Source organism: Leiobunum rupestre, chromosome 2 (assembly GCF_980474605.1).
Source record: "Leiobunum rupestre chromosome 2, qqLeiRupe1.1.hap1, whole genome shotgun sequence".
NCBI classification, from domain to species: domain Eukaryota; kingdom Metazoa; phylum Arthropoda; class Arachnida; order Opiliones; family Sclerosomatidae; genus Leiobunum; species Leiobunum rupestre.
Window position 1 is genome coordinate 60,243,458 of NC_143385.1, and position 27,368 is coordinate 60,270,825.

A 27,368-nucleotide genomic window follows, 5' to 3' on the forward strand; every position below is an offset into this window, starting at 1 on the left:
GCTATAGAAGGGCCGCTTTACCTTTGACAATGGTGTCAACCGAAACCGAATTTACGAAAACTGTTCCTTAATTAGAGAGGATTATAAACTCAGTAACTAATCAACCTAAACAAAGCATTTAATTATGCCACGACCTCATCTATCCAGCGTAAGTCTATAATCACGCTCTCCAAAATATCATTTACTCGAAATAGTTGTTGAGATCGCTATGAGAAGTTATGTAATAGCCAAAAGTATATGCTTTTCCAGCGAGAACAACATGCCACAACATTTCCAGATTCCCTGGCCATATATGGAGATTTTTTCTGACCTTTTAAGGACACAATTATCATCATATTATCATCAAATAATTTTTTTTTACAAAGGAAATCAAATTTTCTTCAACTTGGTTTAAGTGAACAGGTTATGTTTGAACAAAAAAGTTTACTCCCACGTTTAAAGAATTAAGAGAATTGGGCACATAATTGTAGTAAATCTTTTTTCAAAGATGTTTCGAGATAATATTGAATCCATTAAATTTGTAAAAATTCTCACAATTCTTGGAACATTTCAAGTGTAATTTTGAATTCCCTGACCCTTTCCCTGACCCTGATTCATGGCCAAATGGCCAAATTCAATTATATCGACATTTGAATACAAAATACGTAATATTTGATCTAATTCCCACTTAAAAAATTCAACTTTATTCCGATTTGAAACAAATTATTGAATTGAAACAGCGAGGATTTATCGCCACACCTGAAATACAATCGGTCCATTAGGAAGAACAATTTGATTTAAAATAGCAGCGTCACGAGTCCTCCTTTACCCAACACGAAAAATATTATAAATTTCGCGAAAAATTCAAAATGAAATTAATTTACAATTGTTTGCACCTTGATAAGAATGCAACGATAAATTGGTCATCAAGCGATATTAAATGCTGAAAAATAATACGTGTTCTTAACACCGTATAAAAATATGTTGAAATGTTCCATGAACTATTCCTCCAGTTGGACACTACGAGTGTAAGTTGTTTTTTCCATCCCTTTTGGCTTAGTTATTAAAGAAGCATAAGTTTCATAATATTATGTTACTTATGAAATCAGTTATTTCTAAGCAAATAACTGATTTCCAGTGTTAACACAAGCTTCATTAATATGATTCCACTGCCCGTCATAGCGACGACCCTCTGTCTCATGGCAAAACCTAATAAACGCCAATTTTGAAAATTTAGAGTTAGTTGTAAGAGTAAATGCGAATTGTACACCTACTGAAATAATTCAAACCCCACAAAAAAATCTTCAAGTAAGTTCGACTTACATTACCGTTAGAAGTAACGTCACTCAAAATAAAAAAATAACTATATCGAATTCTAAAATAAATGGCGTTTACTATGCTTTGTCATAGGACTGCCGATCTCTCGATTCATTGCTGAACTATTAATTAGACTATCTAAATGGTGGTTTAGAAACCAATCTAGAGAAGGCGATGTAGTATCAAAGCCAACGTCGAGGTCATACTCTTCACGGGTGCCATTAACAGCCCACAATTACTTCGGCTGTCTGGAAAAGTACCTCAAGATATTCTAGACAAGTATCAGGCTTCAACCATTTTGATCCATTTCTGGGACATTTTTGAAATTAATCTTCGTAATGCCAGATCCAACGAATGATAGTCGATGCTTCGATCAAATTCTTTCAGCGATTCGCTGAGTAGTAATACATGGATCTTGGACGTACAAGCTACTCTCTATATGGTCCTTGGCTGGTATTTAAAAGGGCGTCGAACAAAGATGGGCACTATCATATCTTTTTTGAATCTGATACTTTTTTTTGATCGATTTAAGAAATTTTCTTTAAAATTTGATCAATTTTGATATGATTTTTAACACAAAAAATTCTATACAAAGAAAAATTGATTTTGATAGGTTTCAGAATACCGTAAAAAAAGTTAATTCCGCATATTTATCGTTACGAAAGTTTGATTTTAATGGGATAGGACACGTATCGACATCTTTTGAAAAAAATTTAAATGATATTCATTTTTACAGGCCACGTGAAATTTGATTTGAAAGCGATAGAGGTCGCTATCTACCGAAAAAAATTTAAACGAGATAGATTTTTGTAGGTTAGGTGGAACTTAATTTTTGATAGTTTCGAAAAACTAAGTTGAAATATTGATTTGAATTTAATATTATCTTCGGCTCTCGGTCAAAAAGTTGATTGCTAACAGTCTTTTTCATTATCCTGCTTACGTAAAAGGGGGGAGGAGTAAGCCATTGTTGTTTTTTACGCGGCAGTTCGTCCATGCTTCCTCTAAAACATGTCTTTTGAAGAGTCACGTGGGGCCAAAATGTTTCTTTTATATTTTACTTTTATCAGAAGTTAATAAATTTACGTGGACTTATATTTCAGTAAAAAGGTTATTGCAATGTTGAAAAAATTAGCCAAACATTCAAGGAACTAAATGATAATCGTGGAATTTGTCATAGATCTTGAGTTAAATTACCTTCAAAAAGTGCCCAGATAAAATTAAATTCCCTGACTTTTCCCTTAATTTTTACCAATTCTTAAAATTCCCCGACTTTTTAGGCCCATTTATAAATTTCCTGACATTTCCCTGACTTTTTAGGGCCATTTATAAATTCCCTGACTTTTCCCTGATTTCCCTGACGTGTGGCACCCCTTTTATAGTTCCCTATTTTACGAACCTTGGGTATAGCCATCTATCCTTCTACTGGGAAATATTTTAATAAAATCATGTTGTGACTGCCGCCTTTTATTGCGCATTTTTTTGTTTAAAATGGCTAGAATGCATAACCGCTGTTGTGTCAAGAATTGTGTCTCTTCGTGTTTTTTCTATTCCCGGTGTAATCCGAAATCAAGGTACTCAAACTGAAGATTTATCCAGTCATAGGCGTAATAAATGGCTAGTTAAGCTAAGGCTTAACGAAACCGAAGAGTTGCTATCTAAATTTAGGGTGTGTTCTAGGCAATTTTACTCGGGTAACAGTTATATTCCTAGATTTAATTATGTTTTATTAAACTGAGTATTTTATTCGGGGACCCAGCCAAGCTGTAGGACAAAACAAGTCCAGATTGGTAATGGAAGTTCCGCAGACACAGTTACACTTCATACTCCTATTAACGTTGCACGTTACCATCGAAGGATTAAACGATCAAAACTAAATGACTCAGCATCAAACCATCACCCAGCTACAACATCAACACCAACAGAGAAAGTAGAGGTCGGGGTTTCAATTGATTTTTTCGGGGAAAAAATGTAAACAAAGAATTTTACCGGTTAATATTTCGGAAAATGATTAAAAAACATGTATTACACGTAAAATGTTTTTCCGATTAGTTTTACAAATTTATCAAAAAATTAATCGTTACTTTTGGCAATAACGTATCATCTATTATATCGAGTGTATTTGAAACCACCCAATCATTAGATGAAAATCATTTAAATAATATCTCCGCGACTCATATAAGTATGCCAATAGCCTCACCCAATGGTTCCAGCCATTATTGCATAATTTAAGTTAGTTTTGTTAAATTTTACGATAAAGTTTTTATTGTTTTGTCTAACTTTAAAATCTGACATATTTTTAAAAACAAAAATTAATTCCTTAACTAAGATATTAAACTTATTTCAAAGAAAACTAAAGTTGTAGTCTATTTTTCTTCGTAGCTTGTTTAATTCCATTCCACGTACCACAATCCGGGCAAATCCATTTTCTTCTAGGGATTGTCTTTAATGTGGCAGCTTTGTGATTGGCAGAATATCATTTTGTCCAATTCAGGTTAAAGGCATTACTTTTAAAACAAACTTGACGTAGCAGCTTTCTAATGGTAACCCATTCGAGAAACGCGCTCAAAATGGCGTCCGAAAATATTCCCTAGTAGGCCATAGAATATACAACCTCAAGAATAGCTATATCGTCTTTGCTTTTCTGTATAAGCAGACGAAAAAATAAACCACGCCTCAACTGACTCTACTCTATTAGCGAGTGTAGGGAGCTGTTGCTTTACTTGGCGTGCAGGGCTTGCCACCACCCTCCTACGCGTTGTAACCCAGCCACCTGTTCAAAGGTTTTAAAAGTCTCTAGATGACTCGGGCCAGTGGTGGTGACAAGGGTGTTAGCCGAACTGCTTATTATTAGCCTTATAACCGGACATAAATGTAGCTTTTTACATTTTCCTCTCAATTAAGTTTAGTTTCCCCCCCTTTTCAGGCTTTCCTTCGAGCCATGGCCGACATCTCCCCTCAATTTCTCGAGAATACAGCGTGTAAATTACACAGCACAGGCAATATCATTTGGTTGAAACCAATCGACGCGACACAGCTCATCCGAACATAAATTTGTTGCGAAAAAGTAATAACGTGGAATTCACAAATTGAAAAGATTATTTATCTACTGATTGTTCGAAGTAAGACGTGTCGATCCGTATAAATAAACAATAAACTAATTGTTTGTTGGTAACCTTGAAAAAGACACGCGACCATATAAGACATTAAAGTATGTAATTTTCTGACATTGATTTCATTATTCTCTTTGTCCTGGCCAATTTATTGTTCACTCTTTTAGCGTTACTTTTAGTACCTTAAAGCATATGTAACATAATTACTCATAAGTATGCCACTAGCTCTACTTCTGATAAACCAACGTCCATTATTTTAGTAAACAAACTTGTTTGAACAACCAAGGCTTAGGAGCTAAAATGTACTACAATATAGTGTCAAGTTCTGTCAATGTAATTAATTTGCAAATTAATGAAGTTCGGAGACTCACGTTCTAAAATAAATTTGCATTGTCAAATAAAAGAAGCAGGTTTATTGGAAAAAGTAGTTGAAATTCAGGTTGAGCTTTTCATCAACAAGGTTGGAGTCTTTGCAGACTCTTTTGAGCCTAGGCCTAACTATTCTAGGCTTGATATGGGTTTTAATAACGCTGGTGGAATATTCCACTTCGACGACTTGTTCCATTTTCGGAAAGCGATCACTTATTGGTCATTTCCCCCAACCTTTTATTTTTCTAAATTACTCTTAATTTAACTTCAATATCAGGGGCGTAAATAGCGCCCCTGCAGACCCCGCGGCGCGGGGAGGGGGGGGCGAGAACTAGGGGACCCCCAAACTTTAAGATTAAAATCGGTGCTATTTAAAAGGGCCTCGAGTCGTTTTTCGCGGGGGGGGGGGGGGGGCGGAGTTCCTAGTTACGCCACTGAACTTCATCCGCACATACCGAGCGAGTTTAAAAATTTCAATAAAGCTGCATTGGTCTGACTAAAATTCCGACGCAAAAAATTCCATCTCAATTTAGAGGTTTTCCATTGGCTTAAATAAATATGTTAGTAGCCAATAGTGAGACTCCCAAAATTACTAGGATGAATAAAAAGGTTAAAATCTAACGTAGTCCACCTTTTTACTGGTTCGTGGTGAAACAAACCGTTAGTGAAGATTGTTGAATGGAATAAAGGTAGTGTGGCATACTTATGAGTTATTATGTTACATATGCGTCTTGGCACTCCGTAGCTTTGGCCATGGCCGCCATTGTGGTAACATTTTTCTCCCCACGATAAAAACTATTGAAAAAAAAACTGTGACGTAGCACTGCCAAGTTCCTATTTGGGTTTCGTTTGGATTGTTACGAAATTTTAAAATATAAAGTACCAGCAAACAGACGACTAATAGTTCCTGAAACGTTTTACTGAATCCGTGATAAAATTCTTTATAAAAGTAAGAGACTAGGGTCATTCCATATGATTTCGACCAATCATGTCACCATGGGTCAATCGATTTTTTTAAATTTTAAACACTGATAGGTTTGCCTAAAAGAACGGTGATATCCAAGGTTTTAGCTAAATATATGAAGTAGTTTTAGCTAAAAATATGAAGTAGTTTTAGCTAAAAATATGAAGTAGTTTTAGCTAAAAATATGAAGTAGTTTTAGCTAAAAATATGAAGTAGTTTTAGCTAAAAATATGAAGTAGTTTTAGCTAAAAATATGAAGTAGTTTTAGCTAAAAATATGAAGTAGTTGTAGAATAAACACAGTTTAACCGATACCCCACATTTTTTATCTCGATTTCAGTTTAATAACTTTTTATAGATATATTTTATTTTAACAAAATAACACAATCTTTTAACAAAATAACACAGTCTTACACATTTCGGCAAGGCCAATTCAATGGTGGAGTTTATATAGTCCTAACTGGAATTGATACCAGGTTATTGGATGACAAAGTGTACATTTTTATTTTTGGGGGGTCTCATTCGAGGGGTTAAAGGGTCATGTGGGCGGATGAAAACACGAAATATAAATACACTATTAGATAGCTCTATAAAAGAGCTTTAAAATAAGCTTTCTCGCAAAAACAAAAGATATTTTTAAAGGATATATTTTTATAGTTTTGGTACGATTAATTTAAAGAGCAGCTAACTGCTGAAGATTGTTCGTTTTTTTTTAAATATTATTTTTCCTGAAATATTATTATTCGAAAAGAAGCATATTAGAAAAATAATTGAATTGCTTTGCTAATCTAAAAAAAAATGTCATTTTTAAAATAAAATAAATAATTTATATTCTGTTAATTTTTTCACTAAAATATATCATTAACCGACCGAAAATTATCCTTTTAGGTATAACCCCGGTGTATAAATTTTTAAACTTATACAACATTTTCTCGGATAAAAGATGGATAATGCCGAGCACTAGAAACAATTAATATTGCATTGAAATATTGGCATTTCGTTTTTGGGCGTGATTCTGGAAAGACACCCGACCGCGAGAAAAATCAAAACTTACATAAACTAGAGACTAGTAAGTAGCACTCTATGATATCCGCCCCGGGTGTCACCCATGCTAGCTACGCCACTGCTTTAGAGTTTTATATTAACATAATTAGGAACTAAGCGCCTTCTAGACTCGTATTGATATCCTACCATCAACTGAATTCCTATTCAACCAAATAAAAAAAGATATCTAATTTTATTAAGATTCCACGATAGTGGAATCTTTATAAGGGGCCAACATGCTTCTCCATAGACTTTGAAAGCACTATTAATGCTATCAAAAACGTAAGCTTTTTTGTTCACTTTTAAATTTTAAGCGATTTTCATGCCCAAGATTCAGTATTAGGGAGGCTAGCGATAGCTTAACGAGTTTGTTATTACTGTCCACTTAAAATATAAAACACTTCATAATCGCAATACATTGCATGGTTTACTCGACAGTAGGTAAAATCCTACCGAAGGCTTTGCTTTATTGAAACATTTTTGACATGACGGCTTTACTTATCGGCTGGGAAGTTCATGAGCAACCCTGTTCCAAAGTTTGAAAATAAAATTTTTGGTCGGTACCGCCTTAAAAGTTTTAAATCTTCTCAGTGTTAATAAACGTATTATATGTAAATAAATTTGGTTGTGGTGCATTAAATTATACATAAAGAATTATTTAAAAAATAAAATAACTATAATCTTGTGTAAATTAATTGTAATCAACATTTAAAAACTTAAGCCTTTGCACCCCTGTACGTATACGGTAATAGCTAAATTATACAACTTTCTTATATAATAATTAATCATTCTGGATCGATTAGTTTTTACATATTTAATGTTAGCTATCACATAGTACTAACTATTATTACTAAACATTTTTATTAAAGTTGATGGTTTATTTGGTTGAGCTGCTTTGAAAAGAATGGATGATTCGCTGTTTTCAAAGTACATTTTGGCCAATAACTTTTTATTATTTAGCTTTTAGGTTGTATTATTGTTCCATCTCATTCAAGGGTTCACTTAAAGCCCTAATTTATAAATCAGTAGTTTATTTAGTGAAATTGTTACTCCAAAAGTAAGTTTTGCGGTGGTCTCCTTGAAAAGTAGCGGAACAATCACAGTTTTCAAAGAAAATTTTGGCAATAACTTTTTATTATTTTGCTTTTAGGTTGTATTATTGTTCACTCTCATTCAAGGGTTCACTTAAAGCCCTAATTTATAAATCAGTAGTTTATTTAGTGAAATTGTTACTCCAAAAGTAAGTTTTGCGGTGGTCTCCTTGAAAAGTAGCGGAACAATCACAGTTTTCAAAGAAAATTTTGGCAATAACTTTTTATTATTTTGCTTTTAGGTTGTATTATTGTTCACTCTCATTCAAGGGTTCACTTAAAGCCCTAATTTATAAAGCAGTAGTTTATTTAGTGAAATTGTAACTCCAAAAGTAAGTCTTGGGGTGGTTCACTTTGGCCCATTACATTTTATTATTTTTCACTCTCAGTCAAGGGTTCACTGAAAGCTCAAATTTATAAAGCGATAATTTATTGAAATGCATTAATAAATTAATGTATAGCTTTCAAAATTAAAATAGCAGAAAATATGTATGGTTTGCAATATTTTTTTTGTAATTCACAATTGTATGTATTTCATATTTTAAATTATTAAATAAAGTTTCACTGAAAATTTTAAATTTACTGTGAATAAATTATTTTTAAAATTAAATAGTAATTAACGTCCCTAAGACGTCGTTGCTGGCGCAAAATTAATCCAAAATAAAACCCCAGATGAACTATTAAAAATCCAGCTGACATCCCTAGGATCGATCTAGAGGCCAGGGATGTCCATAGGCTCTAGACAAACCGGACATTTGGGCGTCTGTACGGTGTGCTAATAAAAAAAAATAATAATAATAATTTATATGTATAGTCAGGAGTGGTTCTTTGAAATATTTTCAATTACTAACCCTAAAACAATATTACTTTTAACTACGTATACATTCACAAAACTAAATGTGTTAAAATAATACTCAAAGGCTCTCACTTCGTAAAACTCACCATTTTATATCTGCTTATGGAAGAGATGATTTTATATAATTATTTGTGAGGCACCAGTTTAAAATGATTAACAATAAGGTCAACGTTAAAATAATTTCACGGCATTAAATAATTTATTTCGGATAATTTTTTAGAAATTTACCAGCTTGCTCTAGAAACGACACAAGCAGTCAGCACCAAATATTAGTCGGGATAAAGAATAGTTTTATAAGGGAATTCTTAGCTAATTAGCTCTTGGAAACATACAATCTACTGCCGCTACGGAATGAAGTACCGATTAAAATCAATTTTGCCAAATATGTTTAATCCATGGATTTTATTACGTAGAAAAGAACTAATTAACCCACAATCTAATCAGCTGGCACTTTTTCTAAACTAGAAATATCGAAGTATTTCGACCAAAAACTTCTGTAGTACGAAGTCCATACGTCCAAAGTAAAAGTTAACCTTAATTCCAATTAAAGGGATGCTGAAGACGATAAATAACTTACTCTTATTCGATTCCCCATCTATAATTAAGCCTATATAAATATTTCATTCGTTAAAATACTTTAAATCCATTTAAAAAAAAATAAAAACTTTGAAAAATTCGGGCCTAACGCGTCGACCCAAAAAGTTATCGGAAATTTGTGTATTTCGCGGCTGTACGAGCGTCCAATGAACAGCCTCTTTCAACTTTTAGAACACCAACCAATGAGAGAGGCGCACGTTCAGAGCCACTGCATTTTGCGATTTTTAGCCTAATGTTTGTTATGACACTTTTCTTCATAAATAAATTCGCAAACTAATTTACATAAACGTTTTGATCGGTAGAAATATTTTTTTACATCTATTCTTTAGGCAAGCGGTAAACGCACGCGATTTTATAAGGTAAACAATCATTTTCACCACGATTTCCAATATATAAGGCCAAGACTTATTTTGCTTTATGAAACTTAGTTAAATTTAGAAAGGGTCCTGTCGGAAATTATGGCTGAAGAATTGGAGAATCTAGGGGCCGTTCCGTATAACTTTGAGCCTCTACTTGTTGACCCCCCGGAGTATTTTGCAAATGAAGATGATAGTGAAGATGAAAATGAACAGCCAGTATAGTAGCGGGAAATAATGAACGTATTGGAAATACCAATTGGTAAAAATGAATTCTGAATATTTTTCATGAATCATTATATTAATTTAAGCATAAACAATTTCTTTTAGGTGTACTTGCGGTAATTGCAGGCCAATGCCCACAGCGAGATAGGAAGATTAGTGCGAGAAACCCCCCTATATTTCATCGAATTCCAACGTAAAAATTTATAATTTATTCCGATTTGATCCAAATTATTGAATTGAAACAGATGAGTCCTTTTTTCAATTGCATTAAAAAAACCTTAAATGCAATCGGTCCATTAGGAAGAACAATTTGGTTTATAATAGCAGCGTCACGAGTCCTCCTTTACAACACGAAAAAGATGATAAATTAATTTACAATTGTTTGCACCTTGATGAGAATGCAACGATAAATTTGTCATCAAGCGATATAAAAGGTGAAAAATAATACGTGTCCTTAAAGCCGTATACATAGATATGTTGAAGTGTTCCCCGAACCATTCCTCCAATTGGACACTACGAGAGTAAGTTGTCGTTGACATTCTTATGTTACTTATGAAGAAAGTTATTATTAACTGCTTTTCAGTATTAACACGAGCTTCAACAATATGATTCCAATGCCCGTCGTAGCGACGACCCTCTGTCTCATGGCAAAACCTAGTAAACGCCAATTTTGACAATTTAGTTAGTTTTAAGTATTAATGCGGTTTGTATACCTACTGAAAAAATTCCAACTCCGCGAAACAAATCTTCAAAGAGAGTTACCAGTAAGAAGTCACGTCACTCAAATTCCAAAATAAATGGCGTTTACTATGCTTTGCCACAGGACTGCCGATCTCTAGATTAATTGCTGAACTAATAATCAGACTTCCTAAATGGTGGTTTAGAAACCAATCTAGAGAATAGTATGAATAAACCAAATTATCCACTAGCTCTGTCTGCTCGTGCTAGAATGGCTATGAGAGCTTTAAATGGTTACTGAGAAGGTCGTTGATGGACAAAATCGGTTGGAAAAGGACGATGCCAAATAAATGTGATAAAATAGCTTTTTTCAACAGGTGAAAGATTCGCAAAGTTGAAAAGCCAGCATGAAGTTCCTTATAATCAGCCTGATACTGACCTCGCTGGCGATTTCCACTTTGGCAGAAAAGATATTTCCCAGGCTACATTGGGGTAAGCGTGGCGAATAGCATTCTTTCGAAGTTATTGGTCCGGCTTCCACAAACCTTTTCGACTTAAGACCTATTGCAGGGTTGCCTGACCATCTGCGGAGATTTTCCCGAGACTAATTTTGTTCGAAAAATTTCCTTATTTAACTCGGAAAGGTTTCCTATTTGCAACCGAAATTAAACTGCCTGACTTTTAGATTTTTACTCAAATTTGAGGTTTTCAATATACTTTGACAATCATGTATTTACGCGAGCTACGATTTTAAAAGCTCTGCTTTGTTGGTAGTTGAAAGACTTTAATTCGCGAAACGTAGAATTTTCGGGCACACGTTCGAGAAAAATTCATTGAATTGGGAATAATACTGCTAGAATTACAATTACGATTTCGGTTGCCATGTTTACGCGGGACCTGTTCTGAGAAGACTAAGAAATTCATCTTGATAATTAGGCGGTAGCGCCATCTATATTTTGTAAAGTTATATGGCTAAAAATAAATAATTATTAGCTAACTCACCGTAACTTGAGTTAAAAAGGATCGTGCTGACAGAATAAAATTATTTTTAAACCACTTCAAAGGTTGGTTTGTTACGAGAAACCATACATTTCAATTTCGCATCAGATTCGCGAAAAAAATTCAATTGCAATATAGCTGCCACCACTAGAGACAGATGCCGCCACGGTAGAACGATAAAGTTGATAAAGTCTCCTTATTGAACGAAATTGGTCCCGCGCTAGCCAGATTTAGTTGTACCTCTATTTATTCCCAACTCAATGGAAAAATTTGTCGAGATTTCGCGGAATAATAGTTGCGAAAACGACGGCTTTAGATCAAAACGTGTCCAACATGTTCTAAAAATATTTATCCCTTCTCCCGGAGCAACTTGCTTCGGGACTCGTGTTCACCAACAAAGTGTGGTTAAGCCTCATAATTAAAAAACGCTTTTAGTAGCAACAAGATGGCCAAGACCATAATATTAGCCCATGATTCGTTTTCCGGGGTAACCAATTTATTAGTGGGCGAGGTTGGTGTGGCCTTATTGCTTAAAGATCCAATGTATAAGACAGAAATTCAAAATCATTAAGAGTTGGACAAATTTGTTTTTTGAATTTACATATTTCTTCCGTTTTCAAATCGCGGTGTGTATTACGAAAACTGTTTTATAATGCTTGATGTCAAAGACGAAACAAGCATCACGAAAACCTTAAGCCTTGGCTGCCCCTCTCAATATATATTTTAACGGGCGCCAAGAGACATTTGGCACACTTTTGGGTCTTATGTCGCTTTTGCTAATACGCAGCCTTTTCATGTTTAGCGGAGTCCCATTCGGACTTACGCCAACGGCAGCGCCCAAAATAACAACCTCATTTCCGGTAATAACTACGGGGGAAAAGGATAAAAACATGAAATTCGTCGAATTGGAATCCTTCTTTCTACCCCCTCTAACATATTCCGTTATTTTTTGTTCTAGGTTGCATAGGGGAGCATCCCGGCTATTGCGGCGCTTACTGTCATTGCAGCGTGTACTACCGCAACTGCCAATGCAACAAGCAGCTGTACAAGAAGGACATGGAAGCCAAGAAAAAGGCAGAAGACCCCGAAGAAGAAATCTTCCACGAGCCCAGAGAGCCATGGAAATTTTTTTAATTTCAAAACGACTTGTCATATAATTTAAATAAAGCAATATTAAAGCATTATTTCGTGCCCTTTTCAATTATTCAAGTTAGTTAATTTCGGTGCACTGAAAATTCTTCTTCACGAATTCCGAGGATCAAATTTGAATCCAAAATGTAAAATAATTGATAAATATCTACAAAATTAAATTTGATCCCGATTTGATAAAATTATTAAATACAAACAGATGTGTCTTATTTCTAAGGGCAACCACAATTTTGGACATTGGATTTCGTCCCAAATCTCGAATAAAATCCAACAATTAGAAATAACAATAATATAATAAAATTTATAATAGCCGACACGAAAGTGACAATACGATAATAAATTGTGCGAAAATACCATCAAAATAAAATGAAATTGCAATTGCATCTTGTTAAGAATGCAACAGTAAATTTGTCATCACCCGACATTGAATGCTATGAAGTAATAAGTGTAGTTAAGCCAACAAAGGGATATGAGGATTAAGGACTTGTTCCGTCAGTTGGACAATACGAGATTAAGTTCTGTCTTTTCATTCTTATTGACATTTTTTTAAAGAAAGAGTTAATCTAAGAAATTAAATTAAGTTAAAAGGAACCACCTATGGCCTGCATTGTAAAGGATGATAAAATAAGCGAAAAAGTCGATTAGTCCATTATGAAAATGGATAATAAAGCTAAACATTAAACGAATTTGAAGAAATTTAAAAACTTTCTAATAATATAGCTCGTACCGATAGGTCTTCGAGCGAACAAAACGATGCGCAACTCGGACCAAATAAATCTTCGAGTGAAAAATTAAAATAAATTAAATAGCCCCAAATTCCAACTGTAGACCGGTTTCGTTCTATTTGGGACTCATCAGTACCGTGCGGGAAATCTGGCTGGCGACTATCAAATCGAAAAGAGAAATTAGGGCCCGGTGCAGAGACATTTTTAAGAATCGCCAAATTGCGATTCATCGCCAAATTAACAGAAAACGCGCGTGCTATCGAACTTCGCGCCGAATCGGTGTGCAGAGACATCTCGCTCGCAAAAATAACAGGAAGTCGCTCTGTTTATTTTGCGAGTGGTCTTGGGCAGTCGCTAGCCGCCGAAAAGCTCGCAAAAATAATGGCAGATTGTGTTACGTAAAGAGCTCGGGAAATAAATTGAGAAGTAAACGCTTTTTACCTACTTTAATAAGATAAATTTTACAACACGATAGGTCAGAATCTTTTAAATTATTAAAATTTGAGTTTCTAGCTCATTATCGCTTCCCGAAAAATGTTTTTGTCCAATTATTGTCAGAGCCAAGGCCTAACAATCACGATTTACGAAACACTAAAATAAGCCAGCCACTCTTACAAATTTTACAGGTAAGAATAAATTATAATAGGGAATCTTATACACTACTACTTTGGGTGTATTCAAAGCCTTGGTTTATTTATAGATCCTTATTTGCTGGTACTGTATGCAGTGGGTTTTAACTAATGAGTCGGTAATGACATGGTGAATTGGTTCAGTGTATCAAGGATCTTAAGCTATCAACCAGCGTTTATACCAATTCATCTACCGAGAAGAAACCTATCCTCAGTTAGACTAGGAGTTGCGATAAAAGTTGTATTGGAATATTCAAGTTTATTTGGCATGCATCAAGAGCTTACCGAGCCAATAATTTGATGTATTACCTTAAAAGTGTTCGTCAGTTAATTCTACACGCTTATATCATTTGTTACAATTTATACCTGGATTAGGCTATGTAAATGCCAGATAATTAGGTAGAACAACAACTTTTATCAAATACTAGGACCATTGTTTTACGTGTGATCAATATAGGATATTTCGCTAGAAATTGCTTTAGACAATTACCATTTTTTGTAACCTCGTGAAATTGCTGTTTTTTTATTTATTGATTTATGTTATAACTAGTTTTATTTTAATTGCTATCAGCTAAGTTTTTAAATAAATATTTTCCTAAAAACCAAATGATACGGCTCATTTTCTAACAGAATCATTTTCGGAAAATAATGGCTTATAATAGTAATGCATCTTTTTTTAATTCGTTATTTTATTGATGTACCAACCATATTATAAAAATATATCTTTAAAATAACAAAACCATTAAACTGTGTAATAAATGCAACCAATCTAATAAATAATAAGAGTAAGAAAATGATATAATCAGAAGAAACTAATTTTCATGCACTATTTAAGGCTTTAAAAAAGATTTTGGATAACCTCTCATTCTTCAGAAACTGTTTTGCTTTCCCTTCGTGGCTATATTATATAAATTTATTTTAATAAAATAACGGATTTAACTATAAAAATTATAAAACCTAATAATATAATTAGAGTTAGGAAATTATTAATTAGAAGAGCCAGGATTTCATCGTCAAAATACAAACCAAACATAACCACGTGATAGCTTTTTGCGTCAGAAATGGAGCTCTCCCATTGGTCCGTTACTTGGTTAAAAAAATTTGGAAAAATAACAGCGTCGCCGATTAACAGGAATCGCTAAAACGTCTCTGCACCGCGATTTCGATTGCGAGGATCGCCAAATAAACAGCTCGCCAAATCTGAATCGCTAAATTGCGATCGTGTTAAAATTAACAGGAATCGCAAAACGTCTCTGCACCAGGCCCTAAGCCTAAACATTAAAAATTTCAAAACGCGTTGCATATAGCAACGGAAAGCCGAAAAGGGGGGAGTGTGGTGGAGTACGAGTTATTAGTAAGTTTTTAAATATCTTCAAATTTGTTTAGGATTTAGCTATATTATCCCTTTTAATTATGGACTTATCTACTTTTTCGCGTATTTTATCATCCTTCTCCCAGTCCATAGGTGGTTTATTCTAACTTAACTTATCGTATATAATTTCTGTACAATCACACAATAAGTAACGTAATTTCAATAAGTATGACACCTAATGAAAAAATCAGTCGTTGCGTGTTTCGAAATGAAATAACTAGCAGCGCTGCGCGGTCCCTTTGACCAGCCCTCATCATTCCCGCAACGCTCTTATAGCACTTCCGCCTCGTTGGCATTGCCAATTTTTTTCGCTCGTCCTACTCTCAAGCCACTACGCGGGCGTTGCAGGAACGTATAGACTGGCTGGTCACAGGAACCGCGCCGCACCCGGAAGTCGTCAACAAGCGCTTTAAGAATTCAGGTCGAATCTCGTGACGCTAAGCGGCCAGAAACCGACTGCAGCGAAATCAAGTTTTTACGAAATGAACTAAAATTTTTCCCCTTGTTGACAATGGAAACCACGGTGGCGCTCATAGCGGTGGTGGAAGAAACTACTCGAAGGGAAGCTAGACTTAGCAGACGCTTCACGTATTTGGGCTCCTTATAGCATAGGTCGGAGAGACTTTTGGTCTCCAGTCTCCAGTCCTCCCACTTCCACTGGGAGATTTGGTCTCCAGTCTCGAGACCTCTACCAGAAAGTTTAGCTCAACGTGTTCTATTCACCGTAATAATTTTTTTTTCACATTTTATCGAGACCATTATGTGCCCAAGTTATTTAAGTGAAAGAAAATAAAAATGACGATGCACTCATGGTTTTTGTGCCGAAACCACAAAGGAACGACTCTTTCCGCGAGAAATATTGTAGCATTGATTCGTGCTTTTTTCCATTATTCAAGTTTGTTAGAAAATTCGTCATCACTAATTGCTAAATACACTCTTATTTTCGAGATTTACCGAAGTTCATCTACAAGCGAATTTTCGAGTTTTAATAAATTAATTAAATTAAAGATCAAAGAAAATGTTGCCCAAAGGCAAAATATAGCTCTACATTCGTTAAACAGAACATGGCGAGGAAATCGCCTTTTAATCTAATTTAGTACTTTATTTAAATTAAATCTGAAATGACCCTTTTAAGTTGAACCTCCAGCGACATGACGTGGGGGGTACTACAGATTTCTAGAACAGACAACGACGAAGCGCACCGAACAGCTCTACATACACTCTCCCTCTATAGCCCGCCAGTCGGTTTCCAGATATCGAAGGGGCGCTTTACCTTTGACAATGGTGTCAACCGAAACTACAGTTACAAAAATCGTTCCTTTATTAGAGAGGATTATAAACTCAGAATCAACCTAAACAATGCATTTAAATATGCCACGAGCTCATCTATCCAACGTAAGTCCATAAGTACGCTCCATAAGTGCATCCGTTACTCGAAATATTTACGGAAATCGTTGAAATTTTCTCCATCTTTGTTTTTAGCATACAGGTTATGTTTTAATAAAAAAAGGTTATTCGCACGTTTAAAGAACGACGAGTTTTTAATGAACTAAAATAAATAACAGAATTGGACACAGAACTGTAGTAAATTTGTTTCAAAGATGTTTCGAGATAACATTGAATACCTTGGATTTTGATAAATTGTCAAACTTATCTGAACATTTCAAGTGCAATTTTAAATTCCCTGACCTTTCCCTGACCCGTGGCCAAATTCAATTATATCGACATTTGAATACCAAATATTTGATCGAATTGCAACGTAAAAATTTATAATTTATTTCGATTTGATCCAAATTATTGAATTGAAACAGATGGGTCTTCTTTCCAATTGCATTAAAAAAAAGCTATAAGTATCCCCAAACCTTAAATACAATCAGTCCATTAGGAAGAACAATTTGATTTATAGTAGCAGCGTCACGAGTCCTCCTTTACCCAACACGAAAGACAACACGATTATAAATTTCGCGAAAAATTCAAAATGGAATTAATTAACACACCTTGATAAGAATGCAATGATAAATTTGTCATCAAGCGATATTAAATACTTAAAAATTATACTTGTCCGTTAAGCCGTATAAAAATATATATTGAAGGGTTACCCGAACTATTCCTCCAGTTGGACGCAACGAGAGTACGTTGTCATTGATATTCTTTTTGGTCAAGTTATTAAAGAACCATAAGTAACATAATCTTATGTTACTTATGAAGCAAGTTATAAACTGCTTTCCCGTGTTAACACAAGCTTAAACAACATGATTCCACTGCCCGTCATAGCGACGACTCTCTTTCTCATGGTAAAACGTAGTAAACGCCAATTTTGAGAGTTAGTTGTGTTAATGCGGTTTGTACACCTACTGAAAAAATTCCAACCCCACGAAAAAATCTTCAAAGAGAGTTACCAGTAAGAAGTCACGTCACTCAAATTCCAAAATAAATGGCGTTTACTATGCTTTGCCACAGGACTGCCGATCTCTAGATTCATTGCTGAACTAATAATTAGAATTTCTAAATGGTGGTTTAGAACCCAATCTAGAGATGGCGCTATAATAAGATTAAACACGTTTAGGAACTATGACAGGAGTTTGCGGAAGGTGAAATATTTAGTATATTTTTCACTAGCTCTGTCTGCTCTTGCTAGAATGGATATGAGAGCTTTAAATGGCTACTGGGAAGGTCGTTGATGGACTAAATCGGTTGGAAAAGGACGATGCCAAATAAATGTGAGTAAATAGCTCTTTTCAACAGGTGACACATTCGGGATAGTTGAAAAGCAATCATGAAGTTCCTTGTTATCAGCCTGATTCTGGCCACTTTGGCAGAAGGGAAATTTGCCAGCAGGCGATATTGGGGTAAGCGTGGCGACTAGCATTCTTTTGAAGTTACTGGTCCGACTTAATACCTATTACAGGGTTGCCTGATCATCTGCGGAGATTTTACGGGGTAATTTTGTTCGAAACATTTCCCTATTTAATCAGCAAAGTAGTCCTATTTGCAACCGAAATAAAATTGCCCATCCTTTAGACCCATATTGAAATTACCTGACATTTCCAGGTTTTCAACATATGGCGGCAACCCTGTATTTACACGAGCCACTATTTTTTCTCTGCTTTGTTGGTAGTTTTAATACTGTTATTCGCGAAACGTTGCATTTCCGGTCACCCGCTCGACCAAATATTGTCGATATTTATCGGGGAACAAATTAAGAAAATGACTTTTCGTCAAAACTAGGCCCATGCACATGTTGTAAAAACATTTTATTTAATTTAATTTTAAAACCCATAATAGGAGACTATGTCCCCCAGGAGAGGTCAAAAAATTAACTTTGGCTGCACAGAAAATTGTTGTGTAGGATAATCAAAACTTGTTTCGCCATATCTCAAAGTTGAAACAATTATCGCGTAAAAAGAGTGATAGCCTAATACCAAAAGCGACATAAGACCCAAAAGTGTGACAGTACCATACTATGTTTAATGAAACCTTTCGCGAATTATGGGAAAGTAAATCGAAGCAAAAACCTCACGCCAAACCATAGACTAAATGGATCGCTGCTAATACTATTCGAACTAGTAGGATATGTAATCTAATGTGAGACTAGCTCTCAGTATATATTTTAACGAACGCCAAGGTAGAGTTCACATCCTTTTGGGTCTTATCTTATTCATTTGAGGGGCGAACACCCCCCTTTGGAGGTATTGGCAGCTGACATGGTTAGAGAGAGGGAACTAATACCGATGGAATTAATGCCCAATTAAATTTCTATCGTGCGCTGTTGAAGGGAATTCAATGTTTAGCGGGGTGCCATTCCGACTTACGCCAATACCCACTCCAACGGCAGAGTCGAAAATAAAAACAACATTCCCCTCTATAAATACAGAGGAGAAGCATAAAACGTTGCATTACCGTTCAGAGGCTCGACCAAATATTGTCGATATTTATCGGGTAACAAGTTAAAAAAATTACTTTTCATCAAAACTAGGCCCATACACATGTTGTAAAAATATTTTATTTTATTTTAAAACCCATCCCACGGGACTATGTCCCCTAGGAGAGGTAAAAACATTAACTTTGGCTGCACAGAAAGAGTAAAAAGAGTAAAAAGAGTGAGAGCCTAATAGTGAGAGCGCATGATTACAAAATATAAACGAATTGTTCGAAATTGGTGTACAGCTCTGAAAATTGATATGCACGTGCCTTGAACTATACTCTCGACTACCTTAATTTTATTTAAAAAAAAACAGACTGGAAAAACTTTTATAAGCAAAAAACGCCCTTGTTGCCGAGGACGCGCGCATCTTAGTTTAAATGTGTTTTTAAAATAATTGATCTAAGTTGCACCGCACCTCAACGTGATTGAAGTACACGCGGGTGCCACATTGTCTTCCCCCTTACGTAACTATGACCGTACCCAACCGCAGCCATAATAACGGCTTGGGTGACCTTGAAGATTCATTTACCTACGGTTGTATATTTAGAGTTTAGGCTGATGGTAACCATAATAAAGCGGTTGATAATTCCAGTACGGTAAGATTTCAATAATAAAATGTTTTACATTTTTAATGTATAGTGAAAACTAACTAACTTGTTGAGGTTAACGGTACACTGTTAAAAATTACTGTAGCTTCCTGTTAAATTTTAACAGGTAAACTCCAGTACCAACTTTTACCGTTAGAGTTACTAGATAGTTGCTGTAGACAACAGCTATAGTTCTGTTCGTCGATTAACCGTTATATTAACAGTAAATTTTCGGTAATACCGTGTAACCGACGGCTTGAGCCCGCCATCTTATGGAGGTTGCAGTTTTCACTAGTTTCAAAGAGTAACGGCTTTGCCGTGGTGCCATTGTAGAAGATCGTATCTCGGCACACAAATTATCATCAAATACAAAATAGTGAGTAGAATTTTAAATTTTATTATTTTAAAGTAATAATTAAGTTAATAATGTATTTGTATTGTGTATTTGGTCAAGAATGTATTAATTTATTCTTGATTTGGTATAAACAAATCGCCTAGGCTAAACGCAATAACGCGTCAATTTTTAAATTATCCCGTTAAACGCGATAATTTAAAATTTTGCACCTAACAGTAATTAAAGTATCACCACGTGGTATCACTTGAAAACAACCTTCCCCAAGTCTGAATAGCCGTCTGTGGTAAAAATAGAGTGTTAAATATTTTTGGGTTCAATAATTATGATTCTGAGTGATAAATTTGTTTATATTATAGTTATCACTTTGAAGGAAAATAGCAGGTAAAAAACCCTTAGCCAACTTAATGCTGTATTATTTACAATTATTTCATCCAGAATCTCAATTATTGAAACTAAAAAAATTTAGCATAGCTATTTCATTATTACCCTAGTCAGACTTGTTTTAAGTTATGATTCAAACGAAGTTGGAAATAAATTGCTTTAGCTGTGAAATATATTATACACGACGATGGATACCAAAATTTCAAACTCAAACTTAATAAAAGCTTGATAAATGAAATTTTCGCTCGTTAATATATTCAATGGGTGAACACAAGACTTATAAAGCTAATTAAAGGCAGCTTCCCTTCAATTTCGCTCCGAAAACACTGAAGCTTCCATCAGTCCAGTACATATGCAACTTTTTCATCAGGTCAATTGAACCAAAAACATTTTCTACGTTATTAGTACTTAATTTGCACAGCTATTCTGACTCGAACCTGGTTTTTTTGCTTGTTAAATTAGAATTGTAATTCTCGGAAAACAAATTGCATGTAATTAAGTAATCGCAATGAAAGAAGCTTCAGTGTTTTAATAGTGAAATGTAAGATAAGTTGCCTTTAAATAAAGTGGAAAATTACCTTTGTTATTCTATGTTCACCCATTGAGTATGGTAGCAGATGAAAAAAAATAATTAGCCAAACTAATACTGTAATATATATTTTTTTCACTCAGAACCCAAAAAATATTTAGCTATTTTATTATTACCCTACAGAGATAGTCAGACTTGGGGAAGCTTGTTTTAAGATTAGTTTAAAATGAATTTGGAAAAACATTGCTTGAGCTTTTAAATATACTACTACTTCCCTGCCGCAGAAATACCCTGGTGGTAGGCCAAGGTTTTCTGCGGTTGGCCTACCACCAGGATATTTGTGCGGCAGGAAAGTAAATTTAAAGGGTGACAGGACGAAGAAAACCTAACCCTTTAAGTATTAAATAGCAGAAAATTCACGTTTGTAATTTAATTTCACCGAAATACAAGTTTAATGAACGTTGACAGATTTTATTTTATTAATTGATTTGAAAATTTGAACTTTAAATTTTATAAATTGTAAAAGTATTTTTAGTAAAAAGAATCTTGGTGAGGTTTCTAAGCTTGTTGATGTTTTAATAATTTTGTTCACATAACCTGGTTTGATTCTATTGCTGTATCATGTTTTTCAAATAAAAAAGTTCAGCAATAATTTAGTTTTATCTATTTAAATTTAAAATTGCCAATCATGTAACAATTGTTTAGGTCACTTATATAAAATAATCATGTAGTAACTAATATTTGGAATTAATAGGCCTATAGCCAAAGCATAATTTTTGCGACAACAGGATAATAAAGTTCTATTGTTAAATTACCGTAAACGTAATGGGAAATTTCATGTTGGAACCACAGCAATTTAAAATTTACTGTTAATGGTACTTTATATTTCTCTTGTCTAGAACACGTTTTTACTTGCTAGGTTTACAGGAAAAAATACCTGTAATTTTAACAGTAATTTTTAACAGTGTTAATAGTTAGTTTAGGGAGCTGTTGGCTCGCGTGGCATGAGGGCTTGCCACCACCGTCCTACGCATTGTAACCCGGCCACCTGATTTTAAGTCTTCAAAAGTCGCTTGATGACTTAGACCTAAGGTGGTGCCTTGGGTATTAGCCTAGCTGATTATTATTTATTTATTTATTTTATATTTAACTTATAAGTATTCATCATTGATGGTGAAAAATGAAGGTTTGCTTCACAAACGTGGATGATCAAATAAGAGTATTCTACCCAATCAGACGTGAAGATATCTAATATTGAGATGGCAACACGGCCCAGCATTCAGGGAAGTAATAGCACTTGTCCTTTCTAGTATAATTAGTCCCTTCCTAAATCTAGTGGTAACTTTCACGTGATGTCATCATCTCTATAGTGGAAGCCGATAGTGTCTGCCCGGTCACGGACATTCTTCATGATCTGTCAAAGCCAGGGTGACCACAGAAAACCACTCTTCTAAGCGTTGTGACCCGGTCACCTGAATTTAAGACATTAAGACTCGCTATATGACTTGGACATAAAGTGAAGCCTAGGGTATTAGCCTAGCTGATTAAATAAAAAAAATGTAGGAAAATATGATAAATTCCATTGAAATTACAGGAAAATAAAGGATAAATTCTATGGAAATTACAGGAAAATGTGGGGTAAATTCCATTTAAATTACAGGAAAATATAGATTTCAAGTAGTTAGAAAGTGAAAATACTTCGTTTTATGGTGGAATTTCGAATATTTCAAATCTTGTAGAATTTGATATTAGAATATTAATTGCAACAATTGAAGCCCGATAAATTACACAAATATAGGAAGTTACTCGATTAACTTCAGTAATCAGATGTACAAATCCGTGGGTAATAAAGGTAATTCACTGAAGCAAATCGTTGAAAATTAACCAAAAATTATAATAAATCGATGGAAATCACCCCCATATTTTGAAAAATCGCCCACATTAATCAGCAGTGGTAGTTTTAAAAATGATTAAACCCCACAACTTACACTTTAGTATTGTCAGCTTATTTCGGAAGATGCGACCAATTTGTAACAAACCACAACTTGACCACAGACTAAAGCGTCATTTTAAACTGAAAATTTGCGATTTTTACCAACGTACAATAAATTTATAAACGCTTTGTACAGGGTGATTCGGCGATCTTCTAACACTTAAGCGGGAAAGCTGCTGTCAATCAACGCTTCATCAGACACGGCACCAGAAGCTTCACCCTGTAAAAGAGATCGTTTTGCGGAAACATTGAATGATCCAATAATATTATAATTTGCTTTCGTGGCGAGGAATCTAAAGCACACGTGCCATTTTACGCCCGGAACAAGTCGGACAAGCTCTAGCCGTAGTAGTCGCACATTGGAACAAAAAACGTGGGCTTGATGACGTCATGGAAAAGCTACCAATTGGAGGATTCCCCCAATTTTTCCAGCAGAATAAACCTCTCCAAAAAATAGTTTCTGGGGACTGGGAGTAACTGCTAAATCAAAGAAGTGGATTACGAACTTAAAATGGCTTTTTATTGTACCATTCTGTCTTAAACCTTGGTTTAGCTGTACGAGATCGTTATAGAGAATTTCAATAGCTTATTTGTCCCCGCGTTGAAATTTTACAGAGGACTACATTGAATTCTAGTAATTGTGCGAGTCACTTAATTACACCTATCAGAATGCAAGATAGATTGGTGAAAAACGTTCAAGACTAAATGCAATTAACGTTAAGTACGAACAAGATAGATTGGTGACACTTTGCGAATCTTTATAAATTGAAGTCTGCAGACAGACATCACATTCACACTTTCAAGCCACAAACGATCAGCGAAGTTTTCTCGACAACAAAAGGCAGTAAGTTCATTTTTTAAACATTTTTCAACCCATCTTACTAGGTTTGTGTATTACAGATATATCAATAACATTTTCTTGAACAAACCATTGTTTCAGCTACGATGAAATCTTCAATTGTGACTAATGCTTTGATTTTGTTGACCATCTACCACACTATGGTGCAGGCATCAGATAATCCGAATAGTAAGTATATTTTACAATTGGTCAATATTTTTGGTTGAACGATAAACCGATTATCTCTAAACCCGGCGGGCGATAAACTAACCGATACCGAGAGTTCAGTATTTCAACGGATAGCGATAGTATTGCTTATTGTGTTTGGTTTGAAAGGGCGTGGTCCACGTTTTCGCGCTAAATCGTTCCTTTTAATAATAGCGGTTCATTAATTTAATTCCAATAACGATATCGATTATCTTTCAACCATAATTTGAATTAATACTAATGACAGAACACCATTGACGTAGTAAAATGTAGAAAAGACAGTGATTGTGAAGAAGGTTGTTCTTGTTTCACTACGAGCGGCGTGGATTTGCGGAACGTTCCATTTAAATGGGCGAATTGTGTTTGTTTTGGTCAATTTGATGTGGTTCAATACGCTGAAAATTTAAAACATGAATTAAAAACCTCAGAGCGAATACGCGATTAATAATGTATTGACGAAATATATATGGAATAAAAATAATATTCGTTAATCTAATTTAGTACTTAATTTAATTTACATCTAAAATGACCCTTATAAGTTGAACCTCCAGCGACATGACGTGGGGGTACAACAGATTCCTAAAACAGACAACGACGAAGCGCACCGAGCAGCTCTACTCAATCTCTCCCTCTATAGCCTGGCAGTCGGTTTCCAGATATCGAAGTGGCACTTTACCTTTGACAATGGTGTCAACCGAAACTGAACTTCGAAAATTGTTCCTTAATTAGAGAGGATTTTAAACTCAGTAACTAATCAACGTAAACAAAGCTTTTAATTACGAAACAACTTTTAAGATTCAAATTTCATGATAATTTAAGGCGAAAAAATTTTAGATTTTATATTTCCACGTTTAATGAATTACGAGTTTTCAATGAACTAAATAATGAATTTGAAGAACTGTAGAAAAATGTTAATCAAATACGTTTCGAGCTCCTTGAATTTTGATAAATTATCAAATATATCTGAACATGACCTTTCCCTGACCCTTATTCATGGCCAAATTCAATTGAATACAATATAGTTAATATTTGATCTAATTTCCAGGTAAAAAATTCAACTTTATTCCGATTTGATCCAAATGGTTGAATTGAAACAGATGAGTCTTCTTTGCAATTGCATTAAAACAGCGAGCAATTATCCCCAAACCTCAAACACAATCGGTCCATTAGGAAGAACAATTTGATTTAAAATAGCAGCGTCACGAGTCCTCCTTTACCCAACACGAAAGACAACACGATTATTAATTTCGCGAAAAATTCAAAATGAAATTAATTAACACACCTTGATAAGAATTCAACGATAAATTTGTCATCAAGCGATATTAAATACTTAAAAATAATACGTGTCCGTTAAGCCGTATAAAAATATATATTGAAGGGTTACCCGAACTATTCCTCCAGTTGGACGCAACGAGAGTACGTTGTCATTGATATTCTTTTTGGTCAAGTTATTAAAGAACCATAAGTAACATAATCTTATGTTACTTATGAAGCAAGTTATAAACTGCTTTCCCGTGTTAACACAAGCTTAAACAACATGATTCCACTGCCCGTCATAGCGACGACTCTCTTTCTCATGGTAAAACGTAGTAAACGCCAATTTTGAGAGTTAGTTGTGTTAATGCGGTTTGTACACCTACTGAAAAAATTCCAACCCCACGAAAAAATCTTCAAAGAGAGTTACCAGTAAGAAGTCACGTCACTCAAAATCCAAAATAAATGGCGTTTACTATGCTTTGCCACAGGACTGCCGATCTCTAGATTCAATGCTGATACGCGGGTGGGTAAACCAATACAAAAGCTGTTGAGGCCATGTGATTTCCTATCGTTAGATAGACGGAAAGTATCAAAGGTGAAATTGGTAAGCAAAACACGACGAACATAATTCTTTTAAATTATTGAAATTAGTGGAAATATGATTTAAAGAAATTCTTAAACTGGGATTCAAATGTGTTTATTTTAGGAAATATAGAAATTATAGATCAAACATTTGGGTAGTTTAGGCACCAAAAGTCATGTAAATTCGCAAATTCATAAAAAAAATACCCATGAATTTTATATTATCTCGGTGATTAAATTGGTTTTTTCTTAGAGCAGATATTTAACATGGATTATTAACAACTGCATGAAACATTTTATTGCAAGAATGTATTTATGAACTAAGAATATGGCAAAACGGAGATTCTGTCCCCATGGTCGCATACTTTGCAGGTTAAGGGCTTGTTGAAAAACCCTAGCCAAAGTGCTAGCCCATTGAATTTAACATGTGCGATTCTAGCAAAGCAGACTTTTGCAACAGGCCCTAAGTTCGACTGCTTTGGATTTTTTGGTCTCACTCTTTCACGTAGACGCGAGCTTGGACGATTCCAATCTTTTACTTTTATTGTTCTATAGAATGAGACCAACTTTTTTTCTCGGTCACTCTCCCTTTAAGGGGGTTGGTCGGAGGGGCGGAAATTAACGGTACTATCGAAATCAAATTCCGGTGTCGCCAATAATATAAATTATTTTTCGCAGCTCCGTCTACTGTTGGATATATTGAAATTGCCCTGATATACCCCTGATTTTTACAAATGAAAATGAATTTCCCTGATATATCCCCGGTTTTTTTTACAAAAGAAAATGAATGCCCCTGATATATCAACGATTTCTTCTAAATAATGGGAATTGCCCTGATATTTCTATGATATATCCCCGATTTAAAAAGAAAATTAAAAAATCTCAAATATATTCCCAGGATATATCACTGATTTTTACAAATGAATATAAATTTCACTGAATTTTCTGTTGTCAATCTAATTCCCTGATATTTCCAGGTTTTTCATGTCTTTACGAACCCTGTTCTAATCACTTATCTCATAAGAGACAAATTATAAATTTCAATTATTACTTAACCGGTATTTTTCGTAAGGACAGACGAAAACCACGCCGAAGCATAAGCCCTTTCTAAAATGTCGGCGAAACAAACGCGACTTTATCACGACCACATTCGTCCTAATAAGTACCGGCAGCATAAATAAATCGGTCAAGAGTTTAAATCTACAAAAGTGACACATTCAAACAAACACTTGTAAAAAATGGAACGAGAGCTCTT

At 34.7% G+C, this 27,368-nt stretch overlaps 1 protein-coding gene and 3 long non-coding RNA genes across 8 annotated transcripts in view; 3 read left to right on the forward strand and 1 right to left on the reverse strand.

The window, feature by feature from the left end:
• The window catches only part of mri (BTB/POZ domain-containing protein mrityu), a 320,586-nt gene that overhangs the window by 157,581 nt on the left and 135,637 nt on the right, over nt 1–27,368 (reverse strand). The gene's annotated exons all lie outside the window — the stretch shown is intronic.
• Nucleotides 983–24,768, forward strand: LOC149958583 (uncharacterized). Its single transcript, XR_016478520.1, has 3 exons — nt 983–1,007; nt 24,170–24,256; nt 24,538–24,768. It is a non-coding gene; the product is annotated as an uncharacterized LOC149958583 (long non-coding RNA).
• LOC149958584 (uncharacterized) lies at nt 10,325–12,768 on the forward strand. The gene is made up of 3 exons (XR_016478521.1): nt 10,325–10,428; nt 10,963–11,077; nt 12,543–12,768. It is a non-coding gene; the product is annotated as an uncharacterized LOC149958584 (long non-coding RNA).
• On the forward strand, nt 17,656–22,765 carry LOC149958585 (uncharacterized). The gene is made up of 3 exons (XR_016478523.1): nt 17,656–18,308; nt 20,099–20,347; nt 22,395–22,765. It is a non-coding gene; the product is annotated as an uncharacterized LOC149958585 (long non-coding RNA).